This window comes from Diuraphis noxia, unplaced genomic scaffold, assembly GCF_037042655.1.
Source record: "Diuraphis noxia isolate RWA-SAM2 unplaced genomic scaffold, SU_Dnox_SAM2 contig0001, whole genome shotgun sequence".
Classification (NCBI taxonomy): Eukaryota; Metazoa; Arthropoda; class Insecta; order Hemiptera; family Aphididae; genus Diuraphis; species Diuraphis noxia.
The window spans coordinates 59,957,972-59,968,886 of record NW_028301711.1 but is presented as its reverse complement, the minus strand read 5'-3'; the positions used below and the strand labels follow the sequence as shown (position 1 = coordinate 59,968,886).

The 10,915-nt window shown below is 26.9% G+C and overlaps 1 long non-coding RNA gene across 1 annotated transcript; it reads left to right on the top strand.

Annotated features, from left to right (window-relative positions):
- Window positions 1-6,541: 6,541 nt before the first annotated feature.
- On the top strand, window positions 6,542-10,881 carry LOC107166118 (uncharacterized). The gene is made up of 4 exons (XR_016189934.1): window positions 6,542-9,714; window positions 9,879-10,062; window positions 10,130-10,299; window positions 10,373-10,881. It is a non-coding gene; the product is annotated as an uncharacterized LOC107166118 (long non-coding RNA).
- The last annotated feature ends 34 nt before the right edge of the window (window positions 10,882-10,915 follow it).

Genomic DNA, 10,915 nt, shown 5'->3' with positions numbered 1-10,915 from the left:
TTTTTTATCATTTTAAACTATTTTACTTTATTTTTATAAATATTTGTATATTATATTAATTATTTGTATATTTACGGGATATGTATTGTAATCGCGTACCTATAAACTAACATGTGAGGGAAACTGATACATTTTTAAAACCACGATAACAGCAGTGGGGGGGGGGGGGCAACTCATCAAAACCATATAATATATTATAATTAGGGCTCGGATGTTGCTGCACTAAAAATGTTATACAATTGATTGCATTATTGCTGTGAAAAAAACCCAAAATTGCACTTAAAAATTGCAATAAAAAAATATTTTGTACAAAAAAAAACAAAAAAATATATATTAACAAATTATTTTATGAAATGGATTAAGTCATTTTATTAAGTAATATTTTAAAGTTTTATTAAATAGGTTTTAAATGAGTAGATGATAAAAAAGATTCAAATTCAAATTCTCGTCAGTTGTCATTAAAAATCTGGTAAATTGTGCGGTCTTCTTCTTTTTTTCAGAAATCTACAAATAATTTTATCAAAATTTATAACTTTTTATTTAAACTATGTTTGATTTGTTTTTTTAAAAAAAACCTTACCTTACCTTAAAAATTATTACACTGTATAATCTAACAAAAAAAAGTGAAAACCAGTGGCGTATCTATGTATTTAAGCATAGAGGTGCACCTAATTTTTCGGGCCCCTTATAAAGTTTCAGTTGCTACTTGTTGATTAGGCCGATTAGGGGCTCAAGGGCTCTATTTATAAAACACAGCTAAAGGGCCCTGGTGCAATGCACCTCCTGCACCCCCTCTAAGTACGCCACTGGTGAAAATATAAAAAAGTATATACAATTGTATTGAAAATGACGACAATCAACAAAATTGCAATAAAATTGAAAAAAGGTCAAAAATTGCAAAAAGTTGCATTTAAAATTTTTATATTTTAATTGGTACTCGTTTGAAATAAATTCATAACTTACTTAGCAACGAATCCGAACAATAGAAAAAAAATTGCAAATGCAACAACATCCGAACCCTAATTATAATTAATGTGTTTAGTGTTTACCCCGCACACGCAGGCAATGGGTCGATTCACACATGAGTGTTTTCAGCGTGAGCATTCCGACCAACGATTGTGCATGTGACGGTCAAAATATGGGCTAAATATCATAAGCGTATTTAATTTTTGTATTGTTTCTAATTATTAAAAAATTGTTTCCTACCTTTAAAAAATATATAGGTATATAGGTATCTTTTGTTTGAGTAGTCACCCAATTCTGCCATACTCCTTGAATCCGATCAGTAAATGCCAAATGGTTAATTTGTGGTCGTTGAAGATTGAAAGTCTAAGCAGTAAGGAGCAATATCGACTTCTTGAGAGCCAAACTGTGACCGGTTATTTTATGGTATTTTGGTTACTCAAGGGTCGATAGAGGTATACCACCTCCAGAAAGGTGCGTATACGACATGAATACATGATACTCATATTTAGCAGAGCGATAGTGTAAAAATGATAAAGACACAAATATAGGTACATCAAGTCCTATTGTAATACATATAAATATTTTTTGATAATTATTTTTATAGACAATTATAATATACGCATAATATTAATAAAATAAAAATTAAATTAAAAATTAGTTGGGTACCTATTGTATTTTAAAGTTAAATAACAGTTTGCGATTAATAATATGCTAGCTTGTGTGTTATTGAATGATATTACGATTATTACGTGTTATTAGATAGTATTTAAATACATTTTTTTTTTTTTATTGAAAGAAAAGTTATATGTCCCTTGACTGAAATTATGTAAATTAAAATTTATTAATCTATATTTTTTTATAAATTCACAACATTATTTGTGTTTACCGTAAAAACATTCCTTTGCATATTTTACACAAGTATTGACATAATATAATATTTCAAATATTTTTAATTATTTTCGCATATTATATAACACGTAATTTTTCAGTAATATTAAAAATGTTGACTGATCACATCCGCTTATACCAAAGAAAATAATACTAATAGTTAATGGTATTATTGCTATTAAATTAATTAATGTAACTATTAGTAAAATAATAGAATTAATTAGGTTAACCGGAAACATTTTTTTTTTTCATGGTATTTATCATTTATTTACCTACTTGGCTAGAATTGATATATTTCGACAAATAAACATGTCTATTCATAACTGGACTATTTAAAAAATTTCCATGACAAATGGCACTAAATTTGTTTTATTAAAAAGTCTTAGTTATTAATTTATAAAGAAAATAAATTCTAGCCAAGTAAATAAATGATTGAGATAGAATCAATTAATTTAAAATTTAATTTACTTAGCATTTATTCTTGATATCACAGCTTTATAATGTTTAAGTATTATAAATTACTAGTTTTTTTTTTTAAATTTAAGTTAACAGCATTTATTTATGATATCACATATTTATAATGCTGAAGTCTTATAGATGACTAGTTTTTTTTTACTTAGCAATTTTTTACACGGAGTCGACAAAGTGTTTTTGTTGGGATAAATTATTATTGAAATTTTATAATAAATTATTAAAGAAGTATTAATCATGATACTATTTTTTTGTGTTTCTAATTTATAGAAATAGTATCAGCAATTTGTAAAGTTGTCTTGCGCAATATAATATGATATATTTTTAAATAATTGTAGTAGGTACATTTTATTAATTTTTGTTATTATAGTATATGTACGTACTATCATTGATTATAAATACTATTTATAATCAATGGTATTACGTAATATGTTATTTGGAACGTCGCGTGTCATTGCTTATATATCATATATGTATATATATATATGGCTGCTGCCTGCTAGGAATAATCTCAATAATTTAATGGATTTCCCATTCTGATATTACGATAATTTTAAGAGGATGCTACACGGCTACACCCGTATGTGTTGTCTCCGTCTTACAAGTGCGTAACATTAAACATTGCAAAAACTGTTTCGCGTGGTAAAGAACCGAGAAAGATACAGTTATGACTAAGAAACGAAATGTTCACCAGTGCCGTATCTAGGCATTGGCAAGGTGGCCAAGGGCGCAGTTTAAAATGATCGCACTAGGGGCGCAATTTTTATACCATTTAAATACTAAAAATTAAAAATAACTAAAAAAATACTAAAAATTATACATTTATAACATTGGTTGCCAAGGGCGCACATAAAGCTAGTTACGGCACTGATGTTCACCACATAAAAAAGAGAATTTTGTCTGTGCAATATCGTTTTTATTTTTTCGATATCACTTATACAAAAAAATTTTTTTATTGTTTTATAATACTTTAATTTTGTGTTTTTTAAAAATAAAAACTATATTGCACAGACAAAATTCTCCTTTTTATGTGGTGAAAATCTCGTTTCTTAGTTATAACTGTAGGCTACAGTCTGTAGCTTTCTCGGTTCTTTCCCGCGCGTCACAGTTTTTGCAATGTTACGCACTTGTAAGACGGAGACAACACATGCGGGTGTAGCGTTATAAGTATTATTACACGTTTTGCTAAACAAAAAAAAGACATAATATTATGCTTTTATTGTATAGATTTTTATTATTAAAAATGGTTGATAAACTGTGCATCTGTGAGACTGTGACTATACTTTTATTTATTTAATTGTATGTACAAGGTGAACCTATTTTGGATAATTTAATAATATACCATGTATAATAAAAAATGTTTGTTCTATTTGAAGTATTTGCATTATTTCAAAATATTGGGGAAAAATTATGGGCTCTCCAACGACTCATTATTGTCCTATGATTTTTATAATTCCCCCACCCCCTTAAAACTCATTATAATAACCGCCACTGTAATTATCATTACACCTGTACAAATACAAATTATCAAGTATTTAATATTCCAATTATTTTTATAATAATGTCTCACACACATATGGATTAGTAAATTTATGGTTCTATTTCGATGAAAAGCGGCATTTCATTCCATCATCTATAAAATACACATAAAACAGCACTCAGTCACTTGCTTAATCTCACTCAAACATTGTACATTTTTTTCATATTATAATTACTTATGTATTTTTTTTTTTTTTTGTGAATAAAATTATTCAATTTCACATTTCGTCTTGTGAAATATTATTTCTAACATTCAGCACTTGTTAAGCCATATATGCCATATATCGTATTAGTCCACCCAAGGCAGGGCCGTACTTAGGATGGGGCGAGGAGGGCCCAGCCCCTGGGCCTCGCGTTTGAAAAAAGTAGAAATTTTATTTTCATAGTATATTGTGTATTTTATTTTATTAGTAAATATCAAAAATTATATAAAAATAACAAAGTTGATTCAATGTAAAAAAAAGCGGGTAAGTCGTGGATGTCGCTCTGCTGTACAGTAGGTTACTGTAATGGATGGGATTAAATTTGAATGCAATGATAGGTATCATTTTATACAAAAAACGATTCTGAACGGAGATGATTTGTCAGTCTAGGATATATTATATTTAAATATTGTCATATTATATATTCTATTTTGAAACGAATATTTTATTTTTCAGTTAGAACGCATTTTGCATAAGGCATGGTTAATCAATTTTTCCAAAAATACCGCATATAGTTATCATAATTCATAATACCGTATATTATCATATATATACACATACTTATCTGGTTTGAGGATAAATCGTTATCATTACGCGATTTCATAAAAATTTAAAACTCAAACGCTCAAAACATTTTTCCTATAATGACGCTTCAAATTTTCTCTATAGCTATTTGAAGCAAAACTTATGGGAAACTTAGTGTTGAATTTTATGACCTTAGATAAAAATACAAACAATATTATGAATTTTGAACTACAAAATAATTCGCAAATATTCATGGTTTTGACGAATTTTTGTCAATATTTGAAATTCAAATGCTTATAAAAATTTAATTTGCATTTCCGGTGGACATTTTTTTTGTGATCAAGATTGAAAAACTTGTAAGGAATCTTACATTAAATTTTTAAATCATAGTTTAAAAAAGAAAAATTTTTATTAATTTCTAGCTTAAAATAATTTGTGAATTTTTACGTATTTTGTCAAAATTCAAACTTTGAATGCTTATAAAAAAAATTGTAACTGAATTTCTTTTATTTTTCAACTGCTATTGTAATAATATGTTAAGAGTCTTTTATTAAATTTTCAAGATTTTCTACCTAAAAAATAAATTTTTATCGATTTTAATTAAAAAAAAAACTAATAATGATTGAAAATTGCATATACCTATGAATAGTTCAACTTAAGTCAAATTTTTAAAAAAAATTCATGGTGGATAGAACATAGGTACTTATATAAACATTCGGTGAAAATTGCATGTAACAATGGTCATTCATTGTAAAGTTACATAAAAAATCAAAATCGATTTTGTCGAAAACTGATTGTACGTAAAATTTCATGTTTTTCCGTTAATTTTTAGTTTGTTTATCCCGATTATTTAGAAAAATATAATAATAATTTTGGTCGTCCAACATTTTTTTACCGACACTTCAAAAAAAAAATTCTCAAAAAAATTGAAAATTTCAGTGGTCTATAAATAACTCAAAAAAAATCAAAACTTTTTGAAAATTAAACTGTATGTATATAACACTAACATAAACATTTGGTGAAAATTTTAAGTATTTACAGTGATGAGTTTTTGAATTACAACCATATAAAAAAATCGATTTTTTTGAAAACTGTTGGAAAATGTTTACTTTTGACCTCTATAATGCACCAAGGATCTTCAATTTTACATCGGAAACCACCCCCAAAGTTTGAAATCGAAGCATTATTTCGACTAGTTATGCTGTACACAGACACAAAAAAAAAACACACATCATTGTAAAATCAATTCATTCATCACTTCGTTCAGAATCTAAAATTGAAATATCAATAATACAATATTATCGTAATTGCAACACATTGCTGTGGTGATGCGGGTAGCAAGCAGCAGCCACCAACCGTCTTATTCGTCAAATTTTTATTACTTATTAGTAATAGATACCTAATAATAGATTTAAAACGTCACCGTCGCTCGTCAATTGTCACCAGTGGCGTATTTAGGTTTTTGTCATGGCGGGGATATGACTTTTTATGATAATTACTAACTTGAGGGGGGCTACGCCCCCTCCCCCCTCCAAGTTTCCATGAATTATAAAAGCTTATTAATATTAAATACACTTTCTACGTTTGCCAAAATTATAACACACAACACATTACTTGCGAGATTAAATGTTTTATTAAACCAAAATCATGTTAATCATTACAATACAAGAAACAAAATATGAAATTCAAATGCTCATAAAAATTTAATTTGAGTTTCCGGTAGAGTTTTTTTTTGTTGATAAAATTAGGCATACTTATGAAGAATCTTATACTAAATTTTCAAATCTTAGATTCAATAAGAACAATTTTTATGAATTTCTAACTCAAGATAATTTGCTAATTTTCGTGTTTTTCCGTATTTTGTCAAGATTTGAACCTTAAATGGTTATAACAAAAAACTGTGAATAAAGATTTTAAATATTTTTCAACCACTATTTTAAAAATATATAAGAAGCATCGTATTCAACTTTCAAACTTTTTTACCCAACAAATAAAGTTTTATTGACATTCAAAAAAAAAAAACCTAAAAAAGTAGGAAACTAAGTAAGTACTTGTTAACAGCTCAAAACAAGTCAAAATATTTTGAAAATTGTATCAAATATAGAAAGTGTTAATATAAACAACCAGTGAAAATTTCATGTATCTACAAACATTTTTTTTAGAATTATACCAAAAACCGAAATCGATTTTGACCAAAATTGGGTTTGCGTAAAAGTTCCCGTTTTTCCTTAATTTTTCATTTGTTTTTCACGGTGCTTTTAAAAACTATTGTGAAATTTTTACTTTTGACCCCCCAAAGTACCATATAGGTTCATTTTCCTATCAGAAAAGATACTATTGAAGGAAATCTAAGCATTTTTACTATCCTAAAACGTGATGACAGACACAAAAAAATAAAAAAACACACATCATTGTAAAATCAATACATTAATCGCTCCACTCAGAATCTAAAAAAAGTATTAGCGAATACATATCATATTATTACATTTATTCGAATACTTAACAATTTCCCAAGACTGAACTGCAGTCTGCAAGCATAAAACGTTCTTTTCTATTGGAAATAATACAAATCTAGCCCGTCTGACTAGCAGCACTCGGCGGTTTTATTCATGCAAATTTAATCAATTATTGATAAAAAAAAAAAATATTAGTCATAATATTTTAAATAATAACCGTCAAATTATAACCAGTAACGACTATAATTAATTGGGAGATACCCGTTTGCGCACATTTATCTTTTCTGCGACTCGTTTGCGTACAAATGTATAACTCGATTGTGCACACGAATTTTTAATACCTGTGATAAATGACCCAAAACGTAGGACTCGTTTGCGTACATAAAGTATAGCAAAAGTCTACTAAAACCCTTAACAAAAATAATGTTTAAGATTGTTTTCAAAAATTTTCCTTCTCACTTTTACAGGCTTAGAACTGTCTGTTTATAACTAGCGTGATTAAATATGTCTTTTTTTTGTTGATTTAATTTAAATTAAATTTGTCATGTTTTTTCAATGTTATGTTTGTGTTTACTATTTTATTAAATTTAATGTAATGTTTCTTTAGAACCGCACACTAGTTAATCAATTATGTGTATCTTATCGAAATTTGCTCACACGTAACAATATAAGTCTAATTTAACAGCTGTACGCAAACGAGTCGTCATTTTTCAGGTCAAAATTAATATTAACCGGGTTTTCACATTTTTCAATGTACGCAAACGAGTTGTCAGTTTACAGTTAAAAAATTGTGTACTGTGCGCAAACGAATATCACCGAATTACTTGTGTGTATACACTCTATGGGGGGGATTGGTCCCCTTGATCCCCCCTCCCCGTAAATACGCCACTGATTGTTACCGTTGGAAAACATGGATAGTAATAAATATTATTTATTGAACAAATAGTAGATAGACCGATTTTATTAGTAGTAGTTTTTACTTTTTCGTGTGTGCGTTTGCTGTTGACATTGATTGTATCTAATATTCTAATACAATAATATTAAAATGAGTGGTCGATTACGCGATTTACATTTTAACTTTGACAACATACGTAAAAATCACGAAAATTCGCAAATTATTATAAGCTAGAAATTCATAAAAAATTTTCTTTTTAAATCTAAGATTTGAAAATTTAATACAAGATTCCTTACAAATTTGTCAATCTTTATCACAAAAAAAATGTCAACCGGAAATTCAAATTAAATTTTATTAGCATTTGAATTTCAAATATTGACAGAAATTCGTCAAAACCATGAATATTTGCAAATTATTTTGTAGTTCAAAATTCATAATATTGTTTGTATTTATATCTAAGGTTATAAAATTTTCCATAAGTTTTGCTTCAAATAGCTATAGAGAAAATTTGAAGCGTAATTATAGGAAAAATGTTTTGAGCGTTTGAGTTTTAAATTTTTATGAAATCGCGTAATGATAACGATTTATCCTCAAACGAGTCAAACGAATTAAAATATTATTTGTTATTTGTTCAAAGTAAAAATATGGACAGAAACTAAATTTTAGATCACCAGCTGCTTATAAGTTTTTAATGCAACAGAAAATATTACCTTTACCATAATACCATGTCCTCGTACAATTCGAAGATATCTATCACTCGTGAAATCACCTTGTGGGCTTGATGAAGATTTTTTCAGATTATTTAAAAAAAATATATCATTTTTAAGTAAGATCCAAAAACACGGTATGCTAGTGTTTGATGAAATTATGTTACGTGAAAGTGTATGCGTAAATTCAACTACATTATCCTATATGGGTTTGGAAAATTTTGACAATGAATTGCCACCTAACAATGATACAAACACAAAAACAAACTATGGATTAGTTTTTGCATCTCTAAGTTTTTCAGCCAATAGGTGCGTTTTTGTCTAAAGGTTCAGGTAAAGGTACAAATTTAATTTGAAATAAGTTGTTGTAGAATATAGGTTAAATGTGCTGGTGTTTTGCAATATAATCAGTGATGTTTTCATAATTTTTTCTATGATATATGCATCAACAAAAGTTTAATTTATTTTTGTTACATGATTGCATTCTGTTTGCTATAAGCGATAAGCCCATATATGGGACTGAAAAAAAATCTGGTGTTAAGATATATGTTTATGTCATACACAATATCGGATATACCCACTCCCACCAAACAACACTGTTTATAATGGAGTATAATTATTAAATGATGTTAATTATTATTTAAAATGTCACTTTTTTTTATTGATCAATCAAATATATTATTAAAATGGTTGTATGTTTTATGTATTATATTAAGTTTTATTTATGAACACAATTTTATATTTTATGTGTGTTAATATAAATTATTATTCCTTCTTCATTACAAGTAATTTAATATTCTATGTGTAATTTCAATGAAAAAATTAACATTATTTAATACTGCTGATTTAATATTTTTAATATAAATGTATTGTTATTTTCAATCAGTTACCAATAGTTAAGTTCATTATATGTATTTATTAATAAATGTGTAATGTGTATTATCTATGTATTTAATTTATGTATTATGTATTGTATGTACTTTGAGGTAGTGGACTTAAATTTGATTTATTGTCAATTAAATTAAATGTGCTGTAAGCTTAGATGAAACTGAGAAACTTCCATGGTATTATTTACTATAATAAATTTAGCTTGTTTTATCAATTAAATTATTTATTATTTAGTTTTCTGTGAATAGGATAAATATAAAAATAATAATAACTTCTTTTAAATTATTAAGAAATTATTATTATTAAACACGAAATTACTGTTTTTAAATTATTTTCAAAGGTATTGTTTTAGCCCAACTTGTACTGAAAGCAATATCTCTTCTTGAAGCTGCTGGTACCCAAATGTATGGTGTAGTTTCTGATGGAGCCCTATGAAATCCCCAATTGATTTATCAAATTATTTATTGGAAACTTGTGGTTTTAAATATGTGTTAACAAGCAAGATGAACCAAGATCGTTTGGAGGTGAAATAATAAATATTGCATAATTATTATAAATTGATAATATTTATGTAAATACTTTTAATTGTAGCAATTTTTCGGTACAATACGCCAATCGATTGGTCCAAATGATCAGCCTACATGTCCATCCTTAAAGTAGCAGCCAAAGAATGTGTTTTGTATTATATATGTGGCTATGTCAGCAAACAAATTCAAAAACATACAATGTTGAATGTAATGTTTGTCTCTCTACTTTTAAAGGTATTTTATTTTTGTATAATATAAATTATAATATATCAAATTATTAATGTATTTATAACTTGTCAAAATCTAGGTACAGATGAGGATGTTCAACTACCTGAAGCAGCACTTACAAATTTAAAATCAAAAGGTTATCTTTAATAACCTAACAAACATTTTTTCAGACTAATCACGGCAATCGAAGAAGGATTTGTAAAATTTGCTCAAGACCCCGAAGTTTTTAACAAAACCATCGATTATGTTATTATTGTGCATAATAACTTACTCACATTTCCTTATAACATACATAAGACAGAAATAATATATTCCAATATTATATTACAATGAGAATGAAACAATCTACATTAATACAAAACAAAGAAGTAAAACAAAAAAGTTTTAAAAAATAAAAAGCTGTCAAAGTTGGTGTCAACCTAACCATAGAACAATGTTCAATGATGTAGTATTATTTAAACATTTTAATTATTATCCATCAGTAAAAATATTAAATTTGTAGTATTAACTATTATTAAAAATTTTAAATATATTGAGTTAGTTCATTAATTGAAAGTTGAAACAACTGTACAGTATTAAATTTAAATATTAATGTATTATAATATTATTATTTATTACCTTG